Here is a 23,399-nt window from a genome sequence, read left to right as displayed (position 1 = left end):
GTGGGCTTGCAGAGTCATATGGTAGTTCTATCTTTAGTTTTTTAAGGAACTTCCATACGGTACTCCATAGTGGCTGTACCAATTTACACTCCCACCAACAGTGTAGGAGGGTTCCCTTTTCTCCACACCCTCTCCAGCATTTGTTGTTTGTGGATTTTTTTTTAATGATAACTATTTTGATTGGTATGAGATGATATCTCATTTATCTGCTTTTCTCTAATAATCAGCAATGTTGAACCTATTTTCATGTGCCTCTTGGCCATCTGTATGTCTTCTTTGTAGAAATTTCTATTTAGATCTTCTGCCCATTTTTCAATTGTATTGTTTATTTTCATGATGTTTAGCTTCATGAGCTATTTGTAGATTTTGGAGACTAATCCCTTGTCGGTCACATCATTTGCAACTATTTTTTCCCAGTCTGTGGGTTATCTGTTTTGTTTATTTTCCTTTGCTGTGCAAAAGTTTTTGAGTTTAAGTAGGTCCCATTTGTTTATTTTTGTTTTTATTTCCATTATTCTGAAAGATGGATCAAAAAAGATATTGCTGCAATTTATGTCAGAGAGTGTTCTACCTATATTTTCCTCTAGAAGTTTTATAGTGTCCAGTCTCACACTTAGTTCTTTAATCCATTTTGAGCTTGTGTTTATGTATTGTGTTAAAGAATTATCTAATCTCATTTTTTTTTTTGTTACATATAGCTTTCCAGTTTTCCCAGCACCATTTGTTGAAGAGACTGTCTTCCCAACATTGTGTAGTCTTGACCCCTTTGCCATAGACTAATTGACCATAGGTGTGTGGGTTTATTTCTGGGCTTTCTATCGTATTCCATTGATCTATATTGCTATTTTTGTGTCAGTACCATATTGTTTGGATAACAGTAGCTTTGTAGTATAGTCTGAAGTTGGGAAGCCTGGTTCCTTCAGCTCTGTATTTCTTTCTCAAAATTGCTTTCACTATTCAGGGTCTTTGGTGTCTCCATACAAATTTAAAATATTTTTGTTCTAGTTCTGTGAAAAATGCCATTGGTTATTTGGTAGAGGTTGCCTTCAATCTATAGATTACCTTCAATCTGTAGACTGCCTTGGGTAGTATAGTCACTTTGATAGTATTGATTCTTCCAATCCAAGAACATGGTACGTCTTTCCATCTGTCTCTGTCTTCTTTCATCAGCGTCATATGGTTTTCAGAGTACAGGTCTTCCGCCTCTTTAGGTAGGTTTGTTCCTAGATATTTTATTATTTTTGATGCAGTGGTAAATGGGCTTGTTTTCTTAATTTCTCTTTCTGATCTTTCATTTTAAGTATATTGGAGTGCAAGAGATTTTGTATCATGCAGGTTTCCCTAATATATTGATGAGCTCTAGTAGTTTACTGGTAGCATCTATAGGATTTTCTGTGTGTAATATCATGTCATCTGCAAACAGTGACAGTTTTCAGAATTTCAACTTCATAGAGGTCTAATTGGTGAATAAAAGTGTAAGATATTTAAAGTGTACAGTGTTGTTATTTTATATATATATATATGTATGTGTGTGTGTGTGTGTGTGTGTATATGTATATATATATAGTGAAAGAATTCCCTCATGAAGTTAATTGACACATTTATTATCTCATATTTATGTTTTATTTGTTTGGTTTTGCTGAGAACATTTTAGTATACTCTTTCAGCAAATTTCAGTTACAAAACAGTGTTATTAACTGTTGTCACCGTGTTTACATAAGACCCTAAGAACTTTTTCATCTTATAGATACGGGTTTATATTCTGTTAGCAACTTTTACCTATTTTCCCCTATCTCCAACTGCTGATAACCACTTCTCTACTTTCTGTTTTCATGAGTTTGACTTTTCTTTTGTTTATAGATCCTGCATATAAGGAATGGTATGGATGATATCACTCAATATTTACCTTTCTCCGTGTAACTTATTTCACTTAACCTGATAGCCTAAAAATCAATCTGTGTTGTTGCAAATGACAAGATTTTCTTCTTTCTTATTGCTGTAAAATATATCTTACATGTTCTTTATCCATCTGTTTATTAATGTACACTTTCCATATCTTTAATACTGTAAATAATGCTGTAATGAACATAGAAGTGCCAACTCCTTTAATATCCTGTTGTCATTTCCATCAGATATCCTACTCAGAAGTGGGACTACTGTATTATATGGTAGTTTTATTTTTAATTTTTTTCAGGAACTTTCATACTATTCTCCATGATGGCCACGCCAATTTAGATGCCCACCAAAAAGTTCATGAGGGTTCCCTTTTCAAAAACACTTGCCTTTTGATCATAACCATTTTGACAGTTGTGAAATGATGTCTCATTGTGGTTTTGATTTGTATTTATCTCATTAATAATAATATTGTTCACCTTTTCATATACCTGTTGGCCATTGAGGTATCATTTTTGGAAAAATGTCTCTTCTGCCCATTTTTTAATTTGGATTTTGTTTTTTTTTACTTTGAGCTGTATGAGTTCTTTATATTTTGTATATTAACCCCTTATCAAATATAGATGGTTTCCTACTTACGGTCAGTGGTTCAACTTACGACGTTTTGACTTACTGATGGTGAGAAGGCAATACGCATTGAGTAGAAACCATACTCTGAATTTTTATCTTTTCCTGGCCATTGATATGCAGTATGACACTCTGTTCTGGGAATGTTTAAGGTAACTGAGGCTAAGCTAAAATGTTTGGTAAGATGTATATGTAAGATAAGGTGTATCAAATGCATGTTTGACATAGGTTATTTTCAATTTATTATGGGTTTATTGGGATGTACCCCCATTGTAAAACAAGGGAAATATGTATATGGTTTTTGAGATTTCCTCTCATTGCCATTTCATTTTGTTGATGGGTTACTTTGCTGTGTAGAAGCTTTTCAATTTGATGTAGTCCCACTTATTGATTCTTTTGTTGCCTTTCTGTTGGAGTCAGCTCTAAAATTTCAGTGCCAAGATCTATGTCAACTTATTGCCTATGTTTTTTTCCCAGGAGCTTTGTGGTTATAGGGTCTTCAGTCAGTTCAGTTACTCAGTCATGTCCGACTTTTTGCGACCCCAGGGACTGCAGCGTGCCAGGCTTCCCTGTCCATCACCAACTCCCAGACCTTACTCAAACTCAAGTCCATCAAGTCGGTGATGCCTTCCAACCGTCTCATCCTCTGTGGTCACTTTCTCCAGCCTTCAGTCTCTTCCAGCATCAGAGTCTTTTCTAATGAGCCAGTTCTTCTCATCAGGTGGCCAAAATATTGGAGTTTCAGCTTCAGCATCAGTCCTTCCAATGAATATTCAGGACTGATCTCCTTTAGGATGTACTGGTTGGATCTCCTTGCAGTCCACGAGACTCTCGAGAGTCTTCTCCAGCACCACAGTTTGAAAGCATCCATACTTGGTGCTCAACTTTATAGTCTAACTCTCACATCCGAACATGACTACTGGAAAAATCATAGCTTTGACTAGATGGAGCTTTGTTGGCAAAGTAATGTCTCTGCTTTTTAATAGGCTGTCTAGGTTGGTCATAGCTTTTCTTCCAAGGAGCAAGCATCAATTTCATGGCTGCAGTCACCATCTGCAGTGCTGTGGAGCCCCCAAAAATAAAGTCTGTCACTGTTTCCATTGTTTTCCCATCTGTTTGCCATGAAGTGAAAGGACCATATGCCATGATCTTAGTTTTCTCAATGTTGAGTTTTAAGGCAACTTTTTCACTCTCCTCTTTCACTTTCATCAAGAGGGTCTTTAGTTCTTCTTAGCTTTCTGCCATAAGGATGGTGTCGCCTGCATATCTGAGGTTATTGTTATTTCTCCCAGCAGTCTTGATTCCAGCTTGTGCTTCATCCAGCCCAGTGTTTCTCATGATGTACTCTGCATATAAGTTAAGTAAGCAGGGTAACAATATACAGCCTTGATGTACTGCTTTCCCTATTTGGAAGCAGTCTGTTGTTCCATGTCCAGTTTTAACTGTTGCTTTTTGACCTGCGTACAGGTTTCTCAAGAGGCAGGTCAGGTGGTCTGGTATTCCCATCTCTTGGAGAATTTTCCACAGTTTGTTTTGATCCACACAGTCAGGTCTTATGTACACATTTTTAAACCATTTTGAGTTGATTGTTGTGTGGTGTAACATGTCGATCTAGTTTTTCTTTTCTTTTTGCATGTAGCTATTCAGTTTTCTGACATGTTTTATTGAAGAGAATGTACCTTCCCCACAGCATTATTGTATAGGATTATTTCTGGGCTCTGTATTCTGTTCAGTTGGTCAATGTCCTTGTTTTTATGCCAATATCATACTATTTTGGTTACTCTAGCCTTGAAATGTAGTTTGAAATCAGGAAAGTTGATGCCTCCAGCTTTGTTTTTCTTTCTTAATATTTCCTTGGTTATCTGGAGTCTTTTTGTGGTTAATACAAATTTTAGAATATTTTATTCTATTTCTGGGAAAAATGTCATTCTTTTCATTATTTAGGATTTTGTTCTGGTGCAGTTAAATTACTTGAAAGACCTTTTTTTCTATTGAAGTTTACTTCTTATGTATATGTATATATAGTATATGAATACATATACACATATGTATTATATGTACATGTGTGTACATTCATAAAAATATTTTCACATCTAGTCATATGAATTATAAATACATAGTCCCATTTTCCTGTTGTCTCATGTGAGTATACAATGTGTAAATCTGGTCTCTGTTATCCCATTATGACCCCAAAGTAAAAGTTCAGTTGTTGGCTTTCTATCAATCACTTTTTTTTTTTTTGCCTTTCCCATTTTTGTTTGTCTGTTTCTTGCTTGGACCAAATACAAATCTTCTATAGTTTCTGAATGATATTTCAATTCATTCTCTAGTATTATAGTTAATATATCAAATAATATGTTGGAATTTTCTTTTCCCTCCTTCCCTTCCTTCCTTCCTTTCATCAGGGCAGGGTTGTTAGTTTTCATTACCTACTTCCTGCAACCATTTTTAATGCCAGTAATAACTCTTAGGTTGCCAAACAAGCTGGTTGCATCCTTATTTAAATCATTTATTTTATAAGTGGTCCCATTATCTTGAATTCATGCTTAATGACTATCATCTTTACACATTAAAATCAGGAAATTAAATGTATGTATTCTTCATTTACACACACTCATGGTCCTCTTATTGTTGACCAGGAGAGTCATTAGGCTTTGTTAAATAAAGGTCCTTCTCTGTTCACCTGAAATTACCACAACATTGTTAATCGGCTATGCCCTGATACAAAATAAAATGTTTAAAGTTTGGAAAAAAAGAATAAGTTCCCCACTGCTACTCACTTTGGAATAACTATGCCCAGTTGTTCAAGAGGGAAGCAACTCACGAGTAGATCGACTTTGAAGCAACTCTGGAAAATGACTGTTTTTTCTTTGGGATCTGTTTTCTACCCCAGCTCAATCATTATGGGATCTCTAAAGAAAACTTCTGTGTACTATGTTACCTGTTTTTATTAGATATGACATCAAGATATTTTTTTTTAATTTTGTATCACTTTTCAAATAGGTAAAAAAGAGACACAAATCTTAATTATTTTTCTCTAAAATTAGTATATATTTTGTTACATCATCGACTTGAATTTGAGTTGTTATATTAATATATTTTAGTGCTTGATTTTACTGTAGCCCTCGTAGATGTCCTTATTTGTTATAAGGTTTTGAAAATGTCATTTTCTTTTTTTTATCTGATTTAATTTTCTACACTAAATTAAATATACTAATTTGACTTTCAGAAGTCTATATAATTATGTGAATTAATGAAAATATTAAAGAAATTCAGTTTGATTCATTTCAAGACTATTTGGTATGAAAAGCCATACTGATGAAGTAAGCGTTGTCTTGATAGATTCCCTAGGAAACTTGTTTGAATTAGCGGATTGGAATGATTTTCAATTAACATATGGGTTGTTGCTATGCAAATAGAGGTTTCTCAAGCACTTAAGGGAATGTTTGAGAAGTTCATTTAATTACAATAGTTCTGAGTATTACCTCTGAAATCTGTTTACCCCTGTATTTATACATATCTTTTGTTTTATAGATGAGCCTTCATTTCAAATAACTTATTTGAAGCTAGGATTCCCTGATCGCTCAGTTGATAAAGAATCTGCCTGCAATGCAGGAGACCCCAGTTTGATTCCTGGGTTGGGAAGATTCGCTGGAGAAGTGATAGGCTACCCACTCCAGTATTCTTGGGCTTCCCTTGTGGCTCAGCTGGTAAAGAATCCGCCTTGAATCTGGGAAACCAGGGTTTGATCCACAGGTTGGGAAGATCCCCTGGAGAAGGGAAAGGCTACTCACTCCAGTATTCTGGCCTGGAGAATTCCATGAACTGTGTATAGTCTATGGGGTTCCAAAGAGTCAGATACAACTGAGCGGCTTTCACTTTTGCTTTTCATTTGAAGTTCAGTCAGTTCAGTCACTCAGTCGTGTCCAACTCTTTGCGACCCCATGAATTGCAGCACGCAAGGCCTATCTGTCCATCACCAACTCCCGGAATCTACCCAAACCCATGTCCATCGAGTTGGTGATGCCATCCAACCATCTCATCCTCTGTCGTCCCCTTCTCCTCCTGCCCCCAATCCTACCCAGCATTAGGGTCTTTTCCAATGAGTCAACCCTTCGCATGAGGTGGCCAAAGTATTGGAGTTTCATCTTCAACATCAGACCTTCCAATGAACACCCAGGATTGATCTCTTTTAGGATGGATTGATTGGATCTCCTTGCAGTCCAAGGGACTCTCAAGAATCTTCTCCAACACCACAGTTCAAAAGTATCATTTCTGAAGCTTTCTTCACTGTCCAACTCTCACATCCATACATGACCACTGGAAAAACCATAGCCTTGACTAGACAGACCTTTGTTGGCAAAGTAATGTCTCTGCTTTTAAATATGCTATCTAGGTTGGCCATAACCTTCCTTCCAAGGAGTAAGCGTCTTTTCATTTCATGGCTGCAGTCACCATCAGCAGTGATTTTGGAGCCCCAAAAAATAAAGTCTGACACTTTTTCCACTGTTTCCCCATCTATTTCCCATGGAGTGATGGGACCAGATGCCATGATCTTAGTTTTCTGAACATTGAGCTTTAAGCCAACTTTTTCACTCTCCTCCTTCACCTTCATCAAGAGGCTCTTTAGTTCTTCTTCACTCTGTGCCATAAGGGTGGTGTCATCCACATATCTGAGGTTATTGATATTTCTCCCGGCAATCTTGATTCCAGCTTGTGTTTCTTCCAGCCCAGCGTTTCTCATGATGTACTCTGCATATAAGTTAAATAAGCAGGGTGACAATATACAGCCTTGACGTACTCCTTTTCCTATTTGGAACCAGTCTGTTGTTCCATGTCCAGTTCTAACTGTTGCTTCCTGACCTGCATACAGGTTTCTCAAGAGACAGGTCAGATGGTCTGGTATTCCCATCTCTTTCAGAATTGTCCACAGTTTATTGTGATCCACACAGTCAAAGGCTTTGGCATAGTCAATAAAGCAGAAATAGATGCTTTTCTGGAACTCTCTTGCTTTTTCGATGATCCAGCGGATATTGGCAATTTGATCTCTGGTTCCTCTGCCTTTTCTAAAACCAGCTTGAACATCTGGAAGTTCACGGTTCATGTATTGCTGAAGCCTGGCTTGGAGAATTTTGAGCATTACTTTACTAGCATGTGAGATGAGTGCAATTGTGCGGTAGTTTGAGCATTCTTTGGCATTGCCTTTCTTTGGGATTGGGATGAAAACTGACCTTTTCCAGTCCTGTGGCCACTGCTGAGTTTTCCAAATTTGCTGGCATATCGAGTGCAGCACTTTCACAGCATCACCTTTATTACATAATTTAAGAAGGACACAGTGAATCCAAACAAGATTGAGACTGAGTTTAATTTTTGAATGTTCCACAGTAAAATGTTTCATATCTCTGAGCTGGGCCTAAAGAATGAATATAGGCTGCCTCTTTTTATACTCTCTCCTCCTTCATTTCCTACTACTGTTCAACTTACAGATGATTATAATTGGAAAAGGTCTTTAGAAAACTTCTTATTCAATTTTTTCACTGTGATATAAGAAAAAGGACATCTCCAGAGATTAAGAGGTTTGTCTGTATTAGTTCTGATCACTCATCATTGATCATGACTAGTATTGAATATTCCCCAGAAGATTGCTAGAGTTCTCAAAATGTAACCTAAATCTTACTAAGATAGTTTCTTTTCTTAAAAGTGGACAGTGTACATATGCTTGAAAAAATCCAGCCTCAGTTCTTTCCCTGTATTCTACAGTTATTTGAGGGAAAGAAGGACAGCATCTAAGAAGATGAAACTAAGTTTCTTAGGAGGTCTCTTCCACTTGGACTTTATTTCTTTCCTTTATTGCCTTTAAACTATTGGCAAAACCCTTGGGCTCAAAAGTTCAGGTGTCTCCTTTAGAGCATTTAGCTGATCTATGAGTGGCAGAAGGAGACCAAGATACCAAGGTTCCAAGATTGTGGCTTCTATGCTGCGGTTTGATATAAAACCATTGAGAATGGCTGTCCGGAGGGACTGACTGTACAGCTGCCACCATTGTCACATCACAGAGTCCTTGCTTTTCAGGGAGACCATATAACTAATTTCTGCTACATGAGTAAGGGTGGAAGGATACAGCATTGTAGGGACAAGATGTGAGAAACAAATGTGTGTTTTCTCTCTTCCCTTCCTTTGTTGACTGAGCCCAGAGGAGGCAGTGGTTGTGGGAGTCACCAATCTACACAGCAGAAGCTATCCCTTTGGGGAGGAGAGCTGCCCATGAATCAGGAACATCCTTAATGAACTGTTACAAGAATGACAAACTAACCTTGGTTTTGTTAAGCTGCTCCAGGTTAGGAGTTTGTTCAATACAGCCACTGACATTACAGTGACTCAAATGTGCCTTTTTGGATTAATAATGTCAAAGAAAAATAATATGCTTATTTCTTTACTGCCTAGATATATTTCCCTGTGTCTATAAAATGAAAAGAAATAGCCTTATTTTTATTGTGAAAAGTAGGGAAGAAAAAAAATCTTATGGGGAATCATAAAGGCTATGTCTTTGAAGCATATGTTTATATTTATAAGGTGTATCATTGTTTATCTCTCAAGCAATTTTCCCATATCACATGAGATGCATCATCCCCTTTCACAGTGCCTGCTGTCATACTGGGTGACTAATTTATATAACCCATTGCCATGGAATCCATAAGCCTTCTCCAAAGCTATTTCTGTGATTGTAGTATAATGCCCTTTAAGCTTTATTTGGAATTCACTGTCGTGTTACTACAGGCATTTTGTGATGTGCTTTCATAAAAATACTAAGATTTATATGCAGGCCAGACTCCTGAAAAATCACATCCCTCATGTGAGCATTTGGGGTATGTAAGATAAATCTCATAAGGCTTTACATGAAAAATCAACATGATATGGATACATCCCTTTTATATTGGTTGAATTGTTCTTTAGTACTTATAGAGTGACTGCTGTTGGCTATAAAACATCACAATAATAATTTTACTAACAGTTACAGTAATAATAGCTAGCCTTCTTAGAGCTTTAGCTATGTGTCAGATACTGTTCAAAGTTTATAACATATAATTAACATTTAATTTTTCATAGAAAATGTCACTAACATTTTGCACATTTATAGATGAATAAAGTAGGGACTGAGACTTGAAGTAACTTGTGTAAGTCTCTGCAGATAGTAAGCTGTTCAAACTTGAGATTGGTCATTGTTAGTCATCACATTACACTACCTCCCAGTTAAGACCTGGAAATTGTGATAGGAAAGAATAAAAGTTTATATATCGATCTTCCTTTATGGGAACAGCCAGGACTGCACATGAATTAGATTCCTCAGCAAAGAAAATGATAAAGCATAGATTTAATGAGAAGCTGTGCATTTGATCTTAATGCTGGCTGGTATAAATACTATTTGACAGAAAAAGAGAGGAACAGGAACTATTATATGGGATTCTTTACATGTCCAAATCTCATTTACTATCCCATGCACCCCCTACCTCCCAAAAAAAAACGTTGTTTCTGCTATTGAGTTTTAAAGCAAGGTACCTGAAGCTCAAGGAAGTTAAGTAAATTTCTTATCAATCTAAGAGTAAATGTAAGAGGTGAGATTTGAACTCAGCCTTTTAAAATGGTAATAGCAAATTTCCCACATTGTTATCTATATAGCATGTTAAACGGGTCTTCCAGGAAGGAGAATGGTACGGGAACTCTTACAGAAATTAACATGGTAAGAATCAAGCAGCTTAGAAGGATTTTAGACAATGAGGGAGAAAAACCATGGGAATCAGGATATGGGTACTTAATGGACAGGAGAAAGCTTTATATTGAATATGTATTGAACACGTGTACACCATTGAACACACAACTATATATGTGTGTATATATATATATATATATTTAACAAATATGAAGAAAATAGTGTACCATTTTAGTCAGAGTTGGACCACAGATTTTCATTACAGTATCTACTATATGTACAATATTACACTAAGTTTTAGAAAAAATAGAAATATAAAATATGGTTTCTGTAATTCATTACCTTTAATTGTTCCAGTCAATCCAGAGTGTTTTCCATTTTGAAGAATGTGACCCAGATAATGAGACAGCAAGCCAAAATTTGATAATGGTAATAAGCAACAGAAAATTTCAAGTACAAAGTATACTTTTAGCATATGTGTCTAAACCTGTATTTTCACATCCCAATTCTATAAACTTGTCAATCTGTTCAAAAACAGAATCTCTATCAATATTAGTTATCATCAACAAACTTAAATTTAGGTAATGTGCCAAACATAGTACAAAAGAGGGATTTGCAAAATATTTATTTTTTCTGTGCCTCTTCATAGAGGAATAGTTTTATAAGAGGGATAACTTATGGTTAGCAATGTCCCTTGAAAAACTGTACTAAAACTGTAATTGATATAAGTAATGATTGTCTGAGGGGCCATCTGATTTCTGTTGGTGTTCTGGGGAGCCATGAACACCAGGGCTGTACCAAGAAAAGAGCACTGTGAAGCATTTGTTTCCTGTCTCCCCTTCACAAAGTAGCACAAACAAAATTTAATTCATAATGCTGCCATTTTGTCCTAGGTTCCTCTACTGTTTCTTATCCTGCCCATACTCCCTGATGTGTAACTATCTTGTGGCCTAGCATTTTCCTGCCAAGACCAGTTGGTCTATAAAGTAACACATTAGTAGGGCACTTAAGGGCAATTAAGACCTGAATAAGGCTTGGTATACAGGGCTCACTGAATCAGAGATAATCTTCATGTATTAGATATATATTCTTTTTAGTGTCTTTTCCATTATAGGTTATTATAAGATACTGAGTGTAGTTCCTTGTGCTATACAGAAGGTCCTTGTTGTTTATCTATATGTAGTTGTGTGTACATTTTAATCCCAAACTCCTAATTAGCCTCTGCCCCCACCATTTCCACTTGGGTAACCGTGAGTTTGTTTTCTGAGTCTCTGGGGCTATTTCTGTTTTGCAAATAAGTCCATTTGTATCATTTATTTTTAGATTCCACATATAAGTGATAGCATATTGGTCTTTCTGTGTATGAGAGTCCACTTAGTATGATAATCTCTAGGCTCATTTATGTTGCTGAAAATGACATTTTTTCATTATTTTTGATGGCTGAGTTATACTCTATTATATATATGTACCATATCTTTATCCATTCATCTGTCAATGGACACTTAGATTGCTTCCATGTCTTGGGTATTATAAATAGTGCTGCCATAAACATTGGGGTGCATGCATATTTTGAAATTAGTTTTCTCTAGATATATGCCCATAGTTACCTCTGTCTATAGTTTGCTTCCTGGAAAAGGCCCTTTTTCTAAATTCCTTTAGGCAGTTAAGGGGAAGATAAAAATAAAAACGTCATGGTCTTCTGTTTCTTAAAAATAATCAGCCTAAAATAATCATGCCAAAGAAATACATTTTAGGGTGGTAAATGTTCCCCTACACCATATTGGACCATAAGCCTGGTGAGTAAGCAGGGGAAGGTAGTGGTTGGAGAAATGATGGGGTGTACATGTAGAAAAAGCAGGAAAAAAAATAATAGCTGCACCTAATATGCAATAGATTTTTCAGTTCCTGACATATCCTGATTTCTTTGCACAAAGTTCATTCTTCATAAATTTAGTAAGACTCTATATACCTTAAAATGATTCCTTTTTTGTGAAATAATTTGGAAAGGTTTATGATCCTTTATAAGCAAAAATGTCTTGGTTAAAACACATCAACTGAAGAAAGAAGTCTGTTGGCAAGTAGCTGAAACTCCCTGCTGGATCAGCCCCCAGATTGTTCCTTATGCACTTAAGTGCTGGATTACTTGCAAATTAACACAAAAATTTTTTAAAGTTACCTTTTGGATCTCCGTTTGAGTTTTCAGTTTTTGAATAAGAACCTAATGAAGTCCAACAGAAGCTGTGCATATTAGTTAAGGCACCAAAAGGTGTTATAACAGATGAATCCAGAAGTCTCTGTGATTTAAAGCAATGAGAACTGTTTTTTAACTCATACAGAATAAAAAATGGTGGGTCCATAGTTTCAGAGCCTCTTACCCACCCAGTCATTCAGGGGCCTAAACTGACAGAGGGTCTGCCATATTTAATGTATGACTCCCTAGAATACTCTGATTGTCAGCAGACAGCAAAGAGAGAAGGGGAAACGTGCATGGGGGCCACAAAGAGGCATCTGCGGTTCAAGTCTGGAAGGATGACACACTGTTTATGTCCAAATTCCATGGGCCAGAATTTAAGCATAAGGTCATACCTTATTGCTTGTAAGCCTGGGGACCATAGTCTAGTTCTGTGCCTAGAAAGAAAGGAAAAAATGGGTTTGTGCCATGATATTTCAACTTCTATTTTCCATCTTGGTTACGATGAAATATAATTATGATCTAAATATATCATCTTTCATTTAAAGCAAAGGAACAGTTTGACCCACACCTCAGCCTATTTATAGCAACTGCCAGCTGGTGATGTGGTTGTTATAGGGAAACAGTTAGATATCTTTTCATTCACGAGGACTTCCCTGGTGGCTCAGATGGTAGAGCGTCTGCCTACAATCCGGTAGACCCGGGTTTGATCCCTGTGTTGGGAAGATCATCTGGAGAAGGAAGTGGCAACACACTCCAGTACTCTTCCCTGGAAAATCCCATGGACGGAGGAGTGTGATAGGCTATAGTCCATGGGGTCACAAAGAGTCTGACACGACTTAGTGACTTCACTTTCATTCATGATGCATCAGGATATTGCATTTATGATGCTGAAAGAAGAAGTCTTTGTGACAAATCATCAAAGACTGGGAGACTGCATGGAAATGAAAAACAAATTCAGGTGTGCTTTAAAAATACTTAAATGTAATTACTGATAAAAATAAATGTAATGTGTGTGCTAAATCACGAGCAGAACAACTGAGCTAAGGGAAAAAATGATAGCTCTGTATAGTTACAGTCTGTTCTGGTACAACACGTGCTCTTGAGATGTGAATTAACCCATAAGTTGTTTGTAACAGGATAAAGATGACAGCACAGTATGGAAGTCACCTTGATTTACACACTTTTTCCCCCAGCTTGTTAAATATTTTTGCCATCTAGTAGCAGTAGTTAAGCAGAAAGTATACTAGCAGAGCTGGTTACGGTAAACAGTGGGGCACTATTCTACTGTCTTGTATACTCAAGGCATATCATAGACTTCTCCGAGGACCAGTTTTGATTATATACTCTTTTTTTAAAGCAATCTTTATTTATTTATTTGGCTGCACCAGGTCTTGTTTTGGCATGCAGGATCTAGTTCCCTGGCCAGGGATCAAACCTAGAGCCCCTTGAATTAGGAGCAGAGTCTTAGTCGCTGAACCACCAGGGGAGCACCCATAGACTCTATCTTGATAATATTTTGTGCAACATCGCTTATTTAGGTTTATTTATATTGAAAGTAAAGTGTGTTTTTAAAAAATGAGGTGGTGTTTTATTAGGATTATTTTTGCTTGTGAGTGAGACACAGAGTTGTAATTGTGTAGGTTTTGAATGCTTTGGCCTCAGACCTCCTTTTCCTCATAAACCGTGTAATTTTTATTGATGTTGCAGAGTATGAAGTTCTCAGCACTGCATGCATTCCATTATAGTCTTCTCAGTTGCCAGTGCCACAAACCCAATCAAAAATTAACCTCAGAGAAAGTGGAAATGTACAAAATCACATGACTGGAATGCACAGGGGTTTACCTGACTTCAGAAATACCTGTAGCCATGCTTAAAAAACTGTTTTCAGGTATTTACCACTTTTTTTCTATTCCTCAGCTGGACTTCTCTCAGCTGGATTTTAACTTGAATGCAAGTTTTTTTATGTAAGGTGGATAAAGTCTGCATTTTCAGACTAAGGCCTTTTTTTCATAATGTCTGTCCTACATACATGCATATATATGTGTATGTATGTGTATATATATACACATACATACATACATACATATCAGTCTAGAATACAGGAAAGCTACAGGAAGGAAATGGCATGGTCAAAGAGATGGTTAAAGAGACTTAAATGAGGAAGCTAGTTTGCAAGTTTCAGGCAAGTTCAGAGATGGCTACTAGGGGTGGTGGGGCAGTGTGTGGTGGTGTGCGTGAGAATGTTTGTAGTCACAGACTGGAGGAATAAGTGGTAGAATGGGTGACCAGAACCATCCAGTGCTGCAGTTACAAGAGAGGCCCACCAAACTGCAGCTGCAGACTTCAGTAGAAAAACCCAGCCACCACCAACCTGCAGTTCAGGGAGAAAGAACTGGGAGTGGAGAATCCAGCCTCTTTCTTCATTCCCTTGAATCTTCTAGTGCCTCCTCTGTGCCAAACCCACCTGAATGTAAGAGAACCAGTTGGTGTAGGCTGTAGAGGTCAGCTTCCAAGGGTATAGAGCAGGGTGAGGATTAAGTATTGAAGGGGAAAAAGAGACTGTCTAACATGCCCAGGTTAGACACTGGAGTAAAAAGGTAGTTTTTCTTCCAGTGGGTATGTGTGATTTTTAGGAATACTTCTCATCGGCTCTGTGTGGGCCACACACTCACACGTGTGGCCATGGAGATCTGGTGCTCTGGTCCCATACCTCTGTCAGTATGGGTGTCTGGAGAGAGTGATTAACAAACTGGCTGAAAGCTCATAGATGGTGGAGGAACTTTCAAATAAAACACCTCTGTGGATTCAAGAAGCTGATAACGTAGGAGAGCAACATGGTAGACCCTGTGTTAGGTCTCGAGACACCAATTTTCTCCTACAGGTGACTTAACCCAGTAGAGTTCAAGTCTTTTGCATTTGTAACAGTCTGATGATTCGCAGAGGAGTGGATACTGAGGGTAAGGGGTGTAGATTAATCACAATATTTTCCTTTGGGAAGATGAGTTAAGTCTCCTTTGGGAAAATGTATGGAGATGGAGGAAGAGCAGACTTTCTCATAACTCAATAAATATTTATATCCTCAAAGTCTAATGCAACATTGGAAGATAATATCTTGTTAATAAATGTTTTAGAAAATGGTGAACTATATATATAATAAGAGTAATCATTTCCAAACTGTATTGTTTAAAATTCCCTAGATAGCGAAGAAAAGGGAAACTCACCTGTTTTAGACTATGTAATGTCTAAATCCATACTCCAAATGCTTAGCACTTTGTCCTTATGGAATAAAGATTTGTTTAAACTCCAAATGAATGCTAGAAGTTAAATTGCTATTAATATATTTTAATAGTCAGTGCTACAGAAAAATACAGTAGTATGTAAATACTATCCCAATGGAAGTACATAAATTGTTTTTCAAGTAAAAACTGTTCTTTGGTTTGATGGAAATAGACACATAACAAAAATTAATAAAAAAAACTGTGGGAATATAATCAACATCAAGCTGATTTTTCTCCCATTTCCCATGGTAATTTGTACCTTGAGAGAGCTTCTGAATGACTTAGTACAGATAGTTGCTCATAATTCCTTTGTAATATTGTGAAGATGCAAGTTTAAATGATTGAGGGGTGAAAGAACTGAGAGATATAGACAGCAGTAATGGAAATTTTGTGCATCAAATAGAAGACTATTGATTTAAATATATACATATATATATATATTTTTTCCCCCTAAGAGTACTGGTGTGACACTGGGCTTATAAATGGTCAACTGGGTTACCATCACTCAAATGACTGTTTGTTTTCTTTAACTTGCCTTTGAAATTATTGTCCATGACTTACCATTTCAAGAGTGCTGAGAGTTTTCCATTTTAGATCCTCTAGTGAGACAAAATGTTCATTCTACACAAAAATAGTGTGTTCATTTAAAAAACTCAGCTTCACATTCTGCAGTGAACTAAACAGTTAGTGGGTCCCACTTGAGTTAAGGTTAGCAAGTGATGGTGGATTTTTTTTTTTTCTGTTAGAGTCTTACCTAGACCCATTTATCTCTCTGAGTATTTTTTAAAGATGCTTCCCATTTTCTAGTAGAGTATTTCTATCTTAGGGGAAAAAGTCAGAAAAAGTTGATGAGAATCAAATAGGTGGCGTTTTTCTGTCACTGTTAAAATAGCATTTTCACACGTCTCAAAGGAACATCTAGGACTTGAGAGATCCAACAAGTTTCATCTGGACAAAACTTCCTACTTCTGTCCTCCTTATTAGGGAGGAAAAGTATTCTAACCCTTCTAGAGGCCAGGGGACATATTTCTCTACTTTCTAAACATTGTTAGGTTTCTCAGTGTTTTCTCCTCAAGTGTTGGGATGCTTTCATGACTCACTGCCTTTGCATTAGAATGAGCTGTGTCTAAGAAATAGATGAAAACCTCTTGTTCCTCCCCCTGTAGATAGAAAGATCTGTCACAAAAGGAACCATAAAACAAAGACCAGGTCCTTTGCTTTAAGTATGTACAGTTTTTATTGATTTGTAATCATACCAGTCATGTCAAGATTTACTGTCTTGAGAACAATCAGATCATTTTTGGTATCAATCAGTGACTAAAGAAACTGCCTCTGCAGTAAGCTGCTGCATGAAGTTATTATTAAATTCCTATGGGAATGAATTCCGTTTGGTCATGTTAAACCTACAGAAGCACCACTACTGATTTATAATAATGCTTAATATTTACTCAATGTCGCTTAATCCAGAGAACTAAGAAAAAAGTAATTGAATGAAATGTTAAATTCAGCCCCATTGTTACCATGACAACTGTGAGGAAAAGAAGAAATCTGTCTTCCCCTTTCATGGATAAATTCCCATTATATCTTAAGATTTCCTCCTGCTAGTAGTCCCGGATCACTCTAGGTGACAGTAAGATGCTCAGTTCCTATGAGGTGAGATCTCTGTTTGGAAATAACCTGTAGCATCTCTTGTATGTGGGTCTGGTGTCAGTATAATCCCTTCCCCTCTTGCTTTGTTCATGATCCTAAACTGAAGCATCCATCATAGGGGCGATTCTCTAAGTCCATCAACCCTTTAGTATTTTTGGTAAGTTGTTGTCTGTGAGTTCATGTATCTGGTGGATTGTGTTGTACCTAAAGGTCTCACCTCAAGTTACTAAAGTTGAAAATGTCCTTTGATACTATGCATCAAAAAACTGTGAAAGATACTGATACTCTTAGGATTTCAAAATGTGTGTCTTTGTTTGAGGGCCTGCTGGGTTTTTGAATCATATCACCCTGGCTGAAGTCTGACTAAATTTAGATCATGATACTGAGCACCCTTCAATGTGAGTGCTTTCCTCTGATCTTTGTGGGGGCCTTTAAGAAGGATCTAAGGGGTCAAACGGGGAGATTGATGGTTCCTCTAGTAAGTAAACCTTAAGATAGCTAATGAGATATATTTTTATATGGTAGCAAGGACTACAAAAATATTTTTTATCTTTTATATTTCTTTTTATTCCATGTAACAAATAGTCAAGAACCACTGTTTTAATAACAAATACACAATAAGCAATGTGGTAAGGATCCTTTCAGATTGATAAGATGATAAAATAGTTAAATGGATCTGTGATATGAAGAAAGTGCTTTGAATACTTTGCCTCTTATATCTCAAAGTGATGCATCTCTGTGCTACACCTGTTATCTTGTCAAAACGGGTGCTGATTAGCTAATGGCAATACATTTTGAAAATAATGGTTCATATCCTATTAAATCCCCATAGCTGGAAAGTATTCATGACAAGTGAGTGATTAAGCTCCTTGTTCCAAGGCAGCTCTAGACCTTATTTCTACAAACAAGTAGACCATCTTCTTGTTTATTTGAACAACAAAACAATTACAATCCTCCCTTCATGACTGCTGGCCAGATTTCAAGAAATCTCTGATACCCAAATGACTATGGGATACCTTGAAGATTCATTATAGAAAAAGAAACAAAGTCATGTTCATTTAATGCAAAAGACACTTGAGTTCTGTCAAAGTTACATGTTAGTCCCTTGTAGATAGTTTATGCTATAATTTCCAAGTTTGACAGGTTATTGGGACTTTACCTTAGTAAGTATTTACTGAGCTCTGACCAGGTTTAGGATAGATGAGGCACTCCTGATTAAGATGAGGAAGATGCCGTCATGGTTTCTTGCTCTTATCTTTAAGAAATAGACCGGCTAAACAGAGACTGTGTCCTGCCTTAGACAAGAACTGTCTCAGTGCCCTGAAGGAGGGACAAGGGAAATGTTATTGAGATGAAGCATTTCGTAAATGTTCCCTTACTGTTGGATTTTTTCTAAATCATAAAGATAAAATAAAAATACACACTGTGGCAATTTAAAGAGAGATCACTGGATAGTGTTGACATGTAAAGCAGCACTGAGAGGGCAGTACATGTGACAAGAGAAGAGGGATGAGGAAAAAGAGATTTTTGTTGTTACAGTTAATATTGTAGCAAAAAACACATCCTGAGGGTTTCCAGTATGCTAAACTGTATTATAACCATTTTACCTTCATTGGATCATTCAGTCTTTAAAATAATGCTCTGGAGTTTGTTCTGTCATTATCCCAGTTTTGTAGGAAACGGGGCTCTGAATTTGATGCACTTGCCTAAAGTTGCACTAGTGGTAAGTATTAGGGCTCACATTCAGATCCAATTCATCTTATAACTGTCAACATGAGGTTAAATAATGCTGTTTGAATCACAAGGCACAGAGAGGTGACCAATAGGAGCGAAGAGTGGAGGCATTCTTTGTCCTTTGTCAGATGTGTATGTGAAACATTGCTTTCAGATCTGTGTGATGTAGGGAGCATCACTGAGAGTGTGGTTCATGGGCTTGTGCCAGTTGGGTTTGTTACAGTTGCATTATTGCCCTGTTGGACCTAGAGATCATCATCCTAAGTGAAGGAAATCAGAGAAAAATATTATACAATACATATATGTGTGTGTGTGTGTATATATATATATACACACACACACATATATATATATGGTATATATATATATATACACACACACATATGTGTATATAATTTATATGTGGAATCTAAAAAATAGTACAAATGAACTTATTTACAAAACATAAATAGACTCACAGACATAGAAAACAAACTTATGGTTTCCAAAGGAGAAAGAAGAGGTGGGAGAAATTAGCAGTACTGGATTAACAGATACATACTACTATATATAAAATAGATAAACAGTGACCTTCTGTATAGTACAGGGAAATATATTCAATATATTAACATATAATGGAATAGAGATAAAAAAGAATATAGATACATAATATGATTATGTATAAGCAAATCACTTTAATATACACCTGAAACTAACACAATATTTTAAATCAACTTTACTACAATTAAAAAAAGAATCAATATTTCAAAATTGTAATGACAATTTGGCAGTAATTTTATGTATGTTGAATCTAATAATAATTTTAAAAATCTGAAATTTATTTTATATACTTTTTCATTTCGTATTTCTAGGACTTTATTTTTTAATGTGTTATACAAGTAATGACCAATAACATTTAGGAGAAATTCTTTTTAAAAACGTGTTTTATGGTATAGCATCTGAATACCACCAATATAGAATAAAGACCATCCTGGTTTCAATTAATCTATATTATTCTTTCAGTGGATTTAATGTCTACCTAGCAATATTGTTACAGAATTAAAGAGCATGAGTAAATTAGCAGCTTTTAACACCCTGTTTTGCAGAAAGTAGGTTATTTCAATCAAAGCTCACTAAACGTGTCACCATAAGAATGAAAACCAAGAGTTGCTCATCAGCATTTTCATTGCAGCTCAGTGGAGAGAGCACCGTGGCTGGAGGAGGAGAACTGAAGCAGAAACTCCTCTCTGGCAGATTCTCCTTCAGCCAGGCTGTTTCAGTAATTTGATCCCAGGGGAAAGAGGCAAATGAGATGAAAAAGGCACCAGTCACAGATTTATGCAAAAAGAATTTGCAAAGAATCTGGAGTCAAGAAGGACTCAGATGCATCTTCTGCAGTAGTTTGCAGTGAAGATTGATGTTTTAGGATGAGGACTGGAGCGCTCAGAGGGACAGCTATCCGAGGGATTGCCCTCACGCTCGGTGCCCAGAGTGCGACACCCACCCCACCCCCACCCCTACCCCCGCCCCACCCACGGCAGTCAGGGGGAGATTTGAAACAGTAAAGTAAGGAGGCAGCCTCAGCTGTTGCCTTCAGGGATGTCAGGCTCAGGTGCCATTTTGCCGGATCATCTTCCTTTTGACTTGTGGGACTCTGAGGCCCATTCTCCACCCTCCTTTACTCCACATGGATGGTTTTCCCTTGATCTCTTTTCTCAGTACCAGTCATCCTGCTTCAAAGGCCTGAATTGCTACATAAATTGTCACAGAATGTTCTAGAGTCTTTCCTTGAATATTCTGGTCCCACTGCAAACCTATTTTAGCAGTTCTCTGTGCCACATCCCTGGAAGAGAGAATTTTCCCTCCTATGCTTCAAAATGACTATATATTCTGCCTGTATCCTTCTATCCCAGATTCTGAAACCTTAATGAAAGTAATTACATCTTGGATTTTAAAGTAAAAAAGAAAGAAAAACCTTTTCTAAATGAATGAGTACTTTGTGAAAATTTACTGTTTCTTCTATGTACAAGGCCCTCTGCTGGGAAGGAGGAGAATGCAAATATAGATCAGTTACTCATTCAGTACTTATTGAGGAGGCCACTGTAATACACAGTAGGGATAATCCTAAAGTGTATATGAATACACCAACTTAAATGGAATAAGACAAAATAAAGAAAGTCCATTGTTTTCTTCTTGTACCCCAGTGAACCATCTGGACCACTGCTTAGGCAAATCTACCCCACTGTAAAGACCACGACTCAGAGATGATCATACAGATGCTGGATGAATTTATCACAAAGTAGAAAACTATGTATTGTACGAGTTGCCAATAAAATGATATGAAGTGATCGATCGGGAGCTATTACGTTAAACTGAATGGATCGTAACCATTTGTTTTAAAACACTCTCTATACATCTGGTTCTGAGAATTTATAAAACTAAGAGTTAACATGACAGAGGGTGATGCTTAAGAGCAGAAGTTGGAAAACTCTTTGAAAAAAAGGACCTGATAGTAAATATTCTAGGTTTTGCAGGCTGTGTTGTCTTGGTCTCAGCCAACTCAACTCTGCCATCTGCAGCATCAATGAACACAGCCACAGGTAACGCTTCAGTAGCAGGGTCTGGCTGTGTTCCAGTCCTGCCTGTGGACGCCAGTGTACTGAATCCTGCTGAAGAGTGCAGGCTTTGGAATCATACTGGGTGATGAACTCTGGAATCAATGCAGGTGTGTGGAAATGTGCCAGTTATGTAAACACCGTGAGCCTTGGTTTAATGCCTCAGTGAGAACCCCGTGGGTGTCACCTAGGAAATAGTTAGAAGTACAGAATCTCAGGCCTTACCCAAGGTCTGTAGATTCAGAATCTGCATTTGAACAAGCTCCTCAGGGTATTAGTTTGCACATTCTAGTCGGAGAAACCCTGGGTCAGTAATGGTGATGGTGAGAATACCTGCTGACGAGGGCTGCTTAGCTGTGGTTAGTTGAGATGATACTCTAAAAGGACTTCCAGCAAGGCTAGGGCTGAAATAATCTCTCCTGTGATGGTTGCTCATGGTGACTATGTTAGGACTTCTCAGAGAGCTTAGAGTCTAGTGGAATACAGAAAGGTATTTTCTCAAACTGCCCTTGAATGATGAGTAGGATTTGGGTTTCCCCAGTGGTTCAGGGATAAAGAATCCACCTGCAATGAGGAGACACAGGTTCAATCCCTGGGGTGGAAAGATTGCGTGGAGGAGGGCGTGGCAACCCTCTCCAGGATTCTTGCCTGGAAAATCACTTAGACAGAGGAGCCTGATGGGCTGTGGTCGACAGGGTCGCAAAGAGTCGGACATGACTGCAGCGACTGACCACACGTACACATGATGAGTAGTATTTAGTCCTGTAGTGATAAGGGCTACAGCTTAGTGGGGTCACTATGCATATGCACAGGTTTAAACAAACATAGCTGCACTTTCAACAGTGAGTTAGTAAATGGTTTCTGTGAATGGGAGAATCTAGGCCTACCCCCTTGTTGGCATTTTTTAAACCCTCTTGGAATCCTGAGATTTTTTTTTTTTCATTGCTTGCTTGTGATAACTTGAGTTAATAGATGATACAGAGCAAGAACTCAAAAAGAAGAAAAAAAAAGTTTGAGCAAGAACTCAAAAAAAAGAAAAAGTTTGTTATTATACGTAGAAAGCCTGATGCCAGGCATTTTTTTTATTTGACAAATGGTATATGTGAAAGAAGGAGTTTTGGATTTCCCTAATGTGGCCACCTTTACTCTTTCTACCCCTTACAGGCAAGCTTCTAAAAACAACTACTCAGTGACATCCCTATGCAGACTCTTTGTCACCTGTTTTCTAGTGTTTATAGTGTCTCCATTTCTTCCCCTCCCATCCACTCCACAAACTACTCTAAACTGCTCTTTTCTTCACAGAACTCCATCAGAAAAAGTGGTCACCGACCACTTTGGTGTTTTTAAGGTCAAAGATTGGTCATATCAAGTCACTCAGTATTTTCAACACTCTTAAGTATTTTTCTGTTCGTGAAGCACTTTTCCTGTGGGCTTTGTGATCCTTGACTTTCCCTTTGTCACACTTGGTCCTCTGCTCACTGTACACTTTGCTTTGCAAATGTCATTTGTAACCATGAAGTTATTAACTAACCTATGACAAGTTCAACATGGAGGTTGTCAGTTGGGTTTTCACTCTGACTTCACACTAATAGATAATCCTACTTATTTGGCATCTCTTGTTAGCTGTTTCCTAGGCAACTGGACTGTAACAAGTCCAATCTACATTCCTAAATATGGCATAGTCATCTTTGTTGGATAACGTACTCTCCTAGACTATAGTA

At 37.3% G+C, this 23,399-nt stretch overlaps 1 protein-coding gene across 8 annotated transcripts in view; it reads left to right on the top strand.

The window, feature by feature from the left end:
* GRM7 (glutamate metabotropic receptor 7) overlaps positions 1-23,399 on the top strand; it is an 896,695-nt gene that overhangs the window by 178,355 nt on the left and 694,941 nt on the right. For 4 of the 8 annotated variants that reach the window (XR_014064798.1, XR_014064797.1, XR_014064795.1 and 1 more), the window contains exon 1: positions 13,331-13,380. The exons of 2 other annotated variants lie outside the window; for them this stretch is intronic. The gene's annotated coding sequence lies outside the window, so the exon portion shown is untranslated. Of the gene's footprint in view, positions 1-13,329; positions 13,381-23,399 lie in introns of those variants that run through there. 2 more of the 8 variants (XM_081528175.1, XR_014064794.1) reach the window with 2 other exon arrangements.

Source organism: Giraffa tippelskirchi, chromosome 9 (assembly GCF_054371585.1).
Source record: "Giraffa tippelskirchi isolate mGirTip1 chromosome 9, T2T-mGirTip1v1.2.pri, whole genome shotgun sequence".
NCBI lineage: Eukaryota > Metazoa > Chordata > Mammalia > Artiodactyla > Giraffidae > Giraffa > Giraffa tippelskirchi.
The sequence above is the reverse complement of the archived record's forward strand: the minus strand, read 5'-3'. Positions and strand labels throughout refer to the sequence as shown.